Here is a 10,742-nt window from a genome sequence, read left to right as displayed (position 1 = left end):
CATAGGTCCTGTTCAGTGTGCATTACATGCATTAGTGCACTTATCATGAGAAACTCATTTCAACAGCCAAGACAAGTCATCCTTCTAATTAGGAGGTAGTACATTATAGTCTCTACTAGACTGCCTAAATCAATAAACTAATTATAAAAAACTTATCTACTTACAAGGAACCCATGATTTTTATCCTCTGTGTAACCCCTAATGCACTAAGTCATGTACAATGTAAGAGATATAAGTTGAATGCCCAAATTAATGTTAATGCATAAAAGAGATCACAAGAATATAATCAAGTCTGACTTTATTACGTCATGTTTTTCTTTTAGGGCCTAATCCCAACATTGAATGCCTTGAGGATTGGTCCATGGCTCGTTCCTTTGGCCTATGACACTCATTTTTCAAACTTATAATTTTCAAATTTTCTTGATTTTGTGAACATGGATTAATCATGAAAATCTAAATTTAATGAAATCATCTTTAACCCTCATGAGCTTCTTTCCATGATCATTAGAGGATTGAAGATGTGGATTAGTTCACATAAATTAATTTGGGCATTGACAAAGCCTACATTATTTGATTTTCAAAATTCACTCACTTACATACTTGTTTTTTACCCTTAAAATATTTTTCTAAATTTAGACTTTTTAACTTGTTCTAACATATATTTTAGGCTTGGATGATGTTTTAAACTTCTTAAATGTATTAAGGAAATTTTATTTTCTTGAAAAAGCCTTCTCTAATCTTGATAAATAAATTGGTTTTCCAAAGTGTCCAAATTGTAACCTCTCTTTTACCTTTGAATTTTTTTTTTTCAAATGAATCCTAGGTTGCAGGTTTTAAATTATTTTTTATATTTTTCCTATATTATAGACTTCTTAGATAAAGTTTTTGGCTTCGGTTTCACTTAAAAATTATTTTCTAAGCTTAAGAATTAATTCTATCTTTCCATGTTGGCTATGTTAACCTAAGTCTAGAATTGTAATATGTGCTTTGATATCTGGGATAATTAGTGAGTGTTTGAGCACTTTAGGCTTTTGGATTGTATTCTAGACACTTTTAGTATGTTGTGGATTTTTCTATTTTTTTTATTTTTTATTTTATCTCATCTCTAACCATTTTATTTGGATTTATTTTGCAATTATCTACTTGTTGTCCAATTTTTGTTTATCTTGTGAAAACTTACTAATTCAGTTTCCTTTTGCATGCCTTTGACCTTCTTTGTCCCATGATCTATATTGTAGCCATCTCATATATGTTAGATATGTTTTCCTCTATACCATATCTCCTATTTAATTATTTTGTTTTTATTTATTTTGTGATAGTATACATGTCCTGTTCTGATCCTTATTCATGATTGGTAAAATCCACTTTGATGCTAGATTAGTCATCTTTCATTCTTGATTTTGATTGTGCATATCTTGTATATATTGGATAACTGTTGTTTTGATATTATATTCTTTATTTTGCTTGCGAACTAACCCTTACTCTTATGTAAGCACACTACCCTACTTTGGGTATTTTTGAGATATACACTCTTCATTTCCTTGTTTATTTGGTTCCTTTGATATGCAAGTCATGCTTTGAGTGCTCTTTATCTATTTCTTTTCATCACGATTGCCTCGTTATGTTCTTCTTGTTGTCTTTTGGTATGCATTGATCCATTAGTCAAGTGTCTTAGTTCCTTCCGCTTGTTTATTAGAAACCTTTTTAGGGCTTAGAGGGGTGCTATTTTGTAATACCTTCCTAATAAGTAATTTGACTCCTAGAGTTAGACTCATTTTTTGTAGACATGTTTTTTCCTTAAAAAAAAGAGTTACTTTTAGGGTTTTATTTCTTATCTTGTTTTTCTTTTAAAAAATAAACAAAAATAAGTAGTGATTCCATCTTTTTCAAAAATTAATTTTACACTAAGAAGTGAGCCTCATCATTGAGTGGGGATGCACATTAAAAAAATAGGTCCACTTAGGGTGCATGCATCTAAAATAAGGCTCTCGGGATCCTAATCCATGTGGAAACATGACTTTCTTAAACCAATTAGATATTTATTCGAGAGAGAATTGAAAGCATACTTTGATCTAGATGTTCTAAATCAATTCCAAACCGTAGAAGATGTTATTAATCAATATAAAATTGTAGAAGACTTTGAGAAGCTCGTTTACTTGGTGTTCTTCCACCTGATCACACCTTAAACAGGACCTAGCACGAGAAAAGTGTGAGCTTTTCTCTAGGGGTTGGCTAGGGTTTCTCTTTGGAGGCTTTCTTTAGAAGAAGATAAGCAAAAAATTTTGAAACCCTGACCCTTAAGGGATTATTTATAAGGCTCTCTATGAGCTTAAGTAACTTGAGCCTAAATTGGGCTTGGGTCACTTAATCCAGCCTATTTGGGTCCTAATTAATTAATTAACCCTATTGAGTTTTAATTAATTAATTAACCTTATTGGATTCTAATTAATTAATTAGCCTAATCCAAAAAGACAATTCATAAGATTTAGTGCAACCTTGTACTTCTACCAAAATACCCATATGCACACTTATAAGCATGAAATCCAAATCCCTCAAAACAAACGTGCCACCATGAAATAGGAGCTCGAGCAAGGATCACTAGGATCCATAGGAAAATATTGGCTCTCTCAAAATCTAATTCTGAAGTTGATTCAACACTCCACTAAAGAGAATTGATTGCACTCTAATATCCTATGAAATTACGAGTTGTAGCTTAAGTCTGTGACCTACTATTCACTACATTAGACCCCCCATGAACTAATGTCCACAATCTAACAAAGTAGTACTACCACCTATCAAGATTACTTCTCAAATCCTTGAGTTATAGATCCACCTATTATGTTATCAATTGATATATTCTAGTACCAAAGAACATATGTCAAATTTCCACTAAAAGAGATGTTATAACCGTAGTCTTCTAAATCACATATCATTTGGATCATCTAGCAAGCTACATTGTCTTCATTTCATGAGATATATGATGTCTCTATTGAGAATATTTGTTGTCACTAGTCTCCATCAACAGTGACCCAATCCATAAGGATATGTGACCACTTTAGGGTCTCACTCATATATCAAAGTCTTTTGTTGACTTTAGCATAGACTCAATATCCTCTCAATGTTGAGAGTCCATACAATATAATAGTTTGGTGAATTATGACAAATAATGGCTCTACATCATAATTCACTGTAGTTCCTGTCCAATGTCTAACCATAGACACTAATGTACTAACCCTAACAAACTCATCCCAATAACCAAAATAAATCATCTCTCCAATTAAAAAGTAATACACTATAGTCTTTAGTGGATTGTTTAAACCCATCAACCAACTGTGAACATTTAATCATCTTGTTAGGAACTCATAACTTGTATCATCTTTGCAATTCATAATGCATCAAGTCATGTACAATGCAAGTGAAATGAAAGTGTATGCTCAGATAATCAATTAATGCATATGAGATAATAAAGGGAAATCAAGAAACAAAAATAAATAAGTTTATTAATAAATCTCAAATTGTTATATCTTGTCAGACTTTCCAAAATTCTATCTCAATAATCTATATAATCCTTATAAGAGTTGTTTAGTGATAGACACTTTAATTCTTTAGAGACAGATAAAGAGAACCCTACCCTCTATCTCTCTAGAGAGACTCCTTTGCTAAGATCCAAGAGATAGCCATTAAGCAAAAGATTCCTAGGTCTTCAAGGCTATTTTTCATCAATTGAAAAAAAAATTGGGAACATACAAATCTAAGATATGATTTCTTCTGTGTTTATCACCCTAGAACGAATGTTTTAATGGCCTATAGGTTCTATTACATCTAGGATCTAGAGTTGCATGCACTCATTATTAGATTAGAATTATCACGATATTCTAAAAACTTTGATTCACTTAGCCCTTGAATTCTATTTAAATTGTTCCTAAGGAGATTTGACTATTTGACTATAAATAAATATATATATATATATATATCAAAATTCCCTTTTTGCGCTTTTTTCCCATTTCATCTTTGCTCTTCATAATTTTCTTTTCTTCTATTTTATTGTTATTCGCTATATTGTTTATAACATTAATATTAATATTATTTGTATTGTAAGAAATAAAAATAACAATGATGACGATGATGATAATATTCTTATTAAAGATGGTAATATTAATACAACTATTGATAACATTATACTAACATGTTAGTCCAAAGTTTTTTCAAATTGTAATTTTTAGTGATAACAAAATAGGTTTCATTACTAATGAGTTTATTGGAGTTGGCAGTTTTTGAATTTTAATCAAGCCAAGAGACAAATGTGCGTTAAGATGGAATCTAAAAAACAAATCCCCTATCATCATATTTTGCTAGGTTGAATGATGCACTAGAAGTCCATTGTCTTAAATAACTTCTATTATTGATGAGATTTACCTTCAAGAATTGTAAGTTGTGGCCACCGGTTGAGTTGGAAGCTCAAACCATCGAGCCAACAAATCGATCGCCAATATCAATCAATAGAGGCTAGTGCTTGAGAGCTTAATTTTGTGCTAGAATTGTTGTGAGACAAATCTTCTACAAATTACCCCTTTATGTAAGATCTCTTGGACCTGAGAATAAAAAATGCAAAGAAATAAATTTGGTTGAAGCTTTGTAGGTTAGTGGAATAGTTTACCAGCTTAGAGATTGAGCAAAGTGAATGTAGACCCAATTTAAGTTTGAACCACTATAATCTTCATGTTAGCATCTTTCATCTCTTTCCTCAATTTATTTTATTACTATTTTAATTGCTTATTAATATTGACTATAGTCTATTGGACTCACTAGGCTAATGCTCATAGTACGCCTCCGATTATTATTTCATTTCCATCAAAATATGCCTGATGCTCAGATGGTGTAAATGGGAATTTGAGAGTCAAAAATAGATTACTTGTTTTTAGGATGGGTTAGACTAACCTCTATAAAAAAAACTCGACAATCCCGGCACCTGAACCATCTCACCCTATAAACCCCTGTCTAAAGAAGTAGGAAGAGAGATGATGCCCGAACAAGAGGCACTTCTTGGAGGCAACTCAAACCCCAAACAACAAAATATTCTCTCTCATCAACAGAAGCCAAGTTTTTTTTAGAAAAACTGGCCGGGTAGTAGTGAGATTCTTGAAAGGAAAACAAACCAACCTGCTAGCGTAGCTTTGCATATCTTCTTCCATGTTGCCACACCAACATAGTTGGCCACTTACAAATGATAATCTTGTCCAGAGATATGTGTTAAATCAGGTAAGGCTCAAGGAGATTGTAGGAGATACGGAAATAAACTACAATACATCATACCATTGGACCCATCACCAAGCAATGTCCAGCATGCTACCCCTACACGGGCATCATCTTCTTCTTCAAGCCCCACTTAGCTGCTTCAAAGACAAGGGCTTATAAAAGCCTGGTCTATGTGGAGGGTACAATAATAATTGGTGCTGAACATGCAACAAAACTCCAAATCAATAGCCAAGATGTTCAAAGCAATCCAACCAGTGGAGACCATGATTGTTAACTAGTAAATCTAATTCTGTTTATATTACATATACACTGGAAGAATTAATGAGGCATGGAGCAATATACAACCAATTTCATGAAAATAATAAGATTAGATGAATTAAAATGTCAAATATAGACATGTATCTATATCATACATACGAGTACATTAAACACTAGAGTTATCACAAATTCAATTTAAACACATTTTTTTATAGAAGTTATCATCTTCTGTTCCAAATTACAAGTAATCACCCGTGCATGCAGTTGATATAAATTGTGGTGCTTTTCTAACCTTCCTACCTCTCTACTATTTATCCTCGCAAAGAAAAGGCAAATCTAGAAAACCAAAGGCTGAAATATTAAGCAAAGTCTCTGTTTACCAACATATTCAAGGTTGAAATTTAAATCTTTCAAATAACAACCCACACTCGTTACAAGAATAAATTCAATGAAGTTCCAAATTTTCTTTTCTTTGAGCCCGACAACAAGTTTGTAGAACTTTCATATGGAATTCCCCCCCCCCCCCCCCACCTTTTTTTTTGATAGGTATATTTGTACCTCATTGGGACTTGAACCTGAAACCTCCAACAAACCCTCCCCATTACCTCCCCTTTCTCTTTTATCATCAACTTATTTCATTGAAGTAAATAGCATAGAAGAATACAGTTATAGAATTTGATTTTCCTTAGAAACTACTAAAAATAGTCCAAGGTGTTTGTATCTTAGTGTTGTTCTGTTGTGTAACACATCATGTAACATATATGCACAATAAAATACACTAAGAAAGATTGATATGCATTGATTTACATTAAAAAAAATGCCATATCATTGTATCTAATCATGTATTTTAAGTTCTTAACCACTATGGAGGGATCCAAGGATAAACATTGAACTTCAAGATTGATTTAAATGTGAATTTAACTAGATTCAACAAAACCTTAAGCCAATTACTAGAGTTGGCTACACAGATGCTGACTCCACATGTTTCATGTTTAACACATCTTCTTAATAACCTCTCTCCAGCTTGCAGGAAGAAGGGTTGCAGTAGGTAGTAACCAACATAAAACTCACATACTATGATTATGAATTCCTAGGACTAGCAATAAATCCTAGGCCAGAAAAGAGTTGCACGTTAACTTAGAAAAGATTGTCAAATGACCGCATCAGCGTAAAATTGAAGTTGTGTCGTAAACTCAGAAGGATTCACATCAAGAAAGAGTAGTATATGGGCCCTTCCAAATAAATGCTAATAAGGCCATACATTCAACACCTAAACAGTACATAATCAATTCATTATATTTCAAACTTACATATTTGGTGTACATGATCAGAGTAGCTTGAAATGAATTAGAGTGCAGGCTGTATATGTTCGACTTATCACTGTCTGATATCTAGCAATTTCCAGCCCATGAGCAACTTTAGAATCAAGCAAAATCCAAGCAATGCCACTCTGATCATTATCAAAAGGACTGCAAACTTTTCTGTCTGAGGATCACGCCAGAGCATCTTCTACCTCCAACAGGTAGTGAACTAGATCAAAATCACTCATTGGGCCCATAGACATCTAATCTCAGCAATGTATCAAACCAGAAGGTGCTAATAATAGTTGAAATAGTTATGAGGGAGCCTCTGTTTCAGCCTCCTTTTATGATAGAATGAACTACTTCCTCAACTTGGACCATACAAATAATATGTGATGGACAAAGTAGAAAAGATGAAAAATACATCTAACAGGAAAAGACTGAACTTGCTGTACTAAAATAATCCCCAGAATGAAAACAATAGGCAACTCAAAATGCCCAGAAATTCACCAAATCCATTGACCTACAGGATATAGTTTGTATGTAACAAGTACCGTGCATGTCAAGCATCCTGTAGCTCAAAGTGTTAAAAGGGAAATCTGCTTCAACCTCTACTTTCAATAGAGTTAACTGCTTCCTAAACTTGGATTATATAATGAACAGAAGAAAAAGGATATGAACAGAAAAATAGAAACTGCTGTACTAAAAGAATCCCCAGCATGGAAGAGCCTAGGCCTCAAAATACATCCAATCCAATGAAACACACAGAAAGCCCAAAATGCCCAAATATTCATAAAATCTAGCAACCTACAACAAACTTGCGAATGGATAATCTTGTCAGTGCCCCTCCTGAAGCATCCATCTCCTACCCATTTCCTGAACCATCATCTCCACCATTCCCACCAAATCCAACAGTTAGCAGCTTCCCATCCAGTAAACTAACAAGTGTCTTCTCCCTCATTCTACAAGCAAAAATTGTTAGAAACTTCAATTCCCATTGTCCCACTTTTTAAAAAAAAAACTTTTAGGTGATCAATGATGAGCTGGTTGAGGCTGTGATGCTCAAAACAATCCATACACCAGTTCTCCAATGCTTTCCAGTTGAAAGTGCTTGTATCTAGATTCTAGAGATGAGAGCTTTGACCATTAATCTTGTGGACTGAATGCCTATCAAAGAAACGATAAAATGTGTGTACCCAAGCGCACACATTGAAATTGTGAGTTGAGAAACCATCACTCATCCTATTAACTTAAAACCACATATCCACTCTACTCTTATGATCTTGAGTCAGGCCGTTATCACATTAATTACCCTCAAGTCGCCCGTTGCTTTCTATGACATTGTTTGAAGCAAAGTGTTAGAATCACATTCATCTAGTTTGGAGCTGGTAGATAATTGATTCAATTGTGAACAGGGTTATGAATTTACTCAGTACGAGATATCACATTGTCTAGGAGTCCTAGATGCTGTTGGAATAAAAGACTGTCAAAAAGGGCTTCATAGTGTATATTGTAAATTCTTAGCCAAGACTTGTAGCAATTGATGTACCATAGGGAATGTCATCACACAGTGGTGCAACCACGAAAACCAAATCTTCACATAAAAACATCTTATCACTTATCTGATGAGCTCTTCACATTAATTACCCTCAAGTCGCCCGTTGCTTTCTATGACATTGTTTCAAGCAAACTGTTAGAATCACATTCATCTAGTTTGGAGCTTGTATGGGTTCAATTTCCTGAACCCTCAATTTCTTTTATGGTTCTAAGTTCTTCAAAACATCTTATCACTTATCAGTACTCCGATTAAAGTTGCTTTGCATACCAAATCCTTAGCAAGAGCTCATCACACAAGTGCATGTATTGAGATTGATATACAGAAATAATTTATGCTAATGTTCAAGTAGAACAAATCTTTAAGAGATAGAGAATGACCTAAAGGAGGCCCCCTGAGTGCCTGTGTACAAATTTGACATCTCCCAGTCCACTGCTTTAAAGGACAATCTTTCAGCATCATACCAGAAATTTCCATGCTGGCAGCAAATTAGTTTTCTTCCTGCAAGACCCTCTTGAACATGACTCATATGAATAATGGCACATGGTTGAGCAGAGTAATCAAAATAGCAGTATAATCTTAAATGTGGAACACAAAGAAAATCCAGAAACCACTGAAAATAATTTACATTTTGACAGCCTTTTGCTGCCACCATGGTGGCTTCAACATGCAAAGCCCAAAATGAATTCCAACCCAGGTGCATGGTTCAAGTCCATCACCATCTCAACTAAGCAAGGCTGAAAGTAGTTATATAACCCCTAAACCCAAAACCTTATTACACAACTTAATGCAAAGCATTTTTTATTTTTTATTTTTGATGGGCACAACTTAATGCAAAGCATGTTTGTTAACAAGAAAGGGGAAAATTGGATTTTGCATTGGATTTTTTTTTTTTTAGAGATTTTATAATTCGTATGAGGTATCTTGGTAGTTGATAGACTTCAGAATTAAAATTGATTGGTGTGCTCTTAGTAATAATGTACTTTTCGACTAATTAAACTCATTCTCTCTGCTCTCAGTACTTTAATTAAGTCCTTTTCTCCTCACAGGAGTAGTTAACTCCTATTGAATTTAGAGAGTTTTATTCTACTGAAATTTCATAATTCAATAGGTTTCTGATGCCATTGAATTTTTATTTTTTTTTCAAGAATGTCAGTTTTTTAAAATGGAGCATTGTGGTAAGAAAATGAAAACCATCTTCCTTTTAAAAATGGAAAAAATTGATAATAAAGTTAAAAAAAAATACTCAATTGCAAGTTTCTGAAAAGGCTTTTTTTAGAGTAATTGTAAAATAGGCCTGTGTTTAGAAAAAAAAAAAAAAAATACACATCAGCATATTTCAAGGTATTCTTTTATAAAAAAAAATATAGAGAAACATGAAACAACATCATTACCCATTTATGTCAGTGACAACATCTTTAACATCTGGCCCTTGAAGGGCAGCCACCTAACCCTAGCATAGCCTTCACAACAAGTCCAAAGCCATGGGAATATATGCCCAAGCATCCATTACCTTTGTTTTTTCTTTGATAAACAGGTAGAGCATCTATTGAAGAGCACCAAAGAAAGTGGGTGCACCCTATGTATACAGGTAGTATACTATGTTTCTTAAATGTTAACTGAGCCTGGAGAGTTGACCTCTCACTAACCATCAACTGGAGTCTGAATCTCAAATTCCATAAAGTTTTTTTTTTTTTAATTTAAATTCTGCTTTTCACAAAGGAATCTCAAACATTTTGAAAGTCCAAGAAACAGAACAAAACCAAGGGCGGACAAGGAATTTATGCAAGTGTTTCAAATAAAGCAACATAAAGATCTGATTAAAAAGAATGCAGCATAAGGGAAATCAAAACAGAAGAAACAAATCTATAGAACAAAGCATACAAGGGAAATGTACTTAAGCAGCAATCTGGGCATACCTCCCAAAAACAATCTTTACCAATTTCTTCAGCAAGGTTGAAAGCTTTTCCCACTCAATGCAAGCATGGCCAGAACATGGTGAGAATATTAAAATATATTGTCAAACTACAAAGACGAATAAATTTCCATGGTTTTAAGCATGATGTGCAAATCGACCAAATACCACAGAGACTCAAGAAGATACCAAAGGTTACCAGCAAGATTGATGCTCTTCAAACTAGGAGAGGCCATGTGGTCTTCAAATGAAATCCATAACCAAAACTTTCATTGCAGGCTCAAATAGTAGCTTGGCTAAAGAATGAATGATAATTAAAAGAAAAAGAGCAGTTTCTAACTTTATTTTTCCTTCTGTCTAAACATTGCAGTGAAAGAAACTGAACTAATTTGTGGTAATATAACCTATAGAAGCATCGGAGAGCATGACACAAAGTAAGGCAGGTATGTGCACAGAA

General features: G+C 33.7%; 1 long non-coding RNA gene across 1 annotated transcript; it reads right to left on the bottom strand.

Annotated features, from left to right (window-relative positions):
* Positions 1 to 4,163: 4,163 nt before the first annotated feature.
* Positions 4,164 to 9,497, bottom strand: LOC117922672. Its single transcript, XR_004652525.1, has 3 exons — positions 6,825 to 9,497; positions 5,161 to 5,453; positions 4,164 to 4,592 (listed from the first exon to the last, which is right to left on the bottom strand). It is a non-coding gene; the product is annotated as an uncharacterized LOC117922672 (long non-coding RNA).
* Between the last annotated feature and the right edge of the window lie 1,245 nt (positions 9,498 to 10,742).

The sequence above is a fragment of the Vitis riparia genome, chromosome 9, assembly GCF_004353265.1.
Source record: "Vitis riparia cultivar Riparia Gloire de Montpellier isolate 1030 chromosome 9, EGFV_Vit.rip_1.0, whole genome shotgun sequence".
Classification (NCBI taxonomy): Eukaryota; Viridiplantae; Streptophyta; class Magnoliopsida; order Vitales; family Vitaceae; genus Vitis; species Vitis riparia.
The sequence above is the reverse complement of the archived record's forward strand: the minus strand, read 5'-3'. Positions and strand labels throughout refer to the sequence as shown.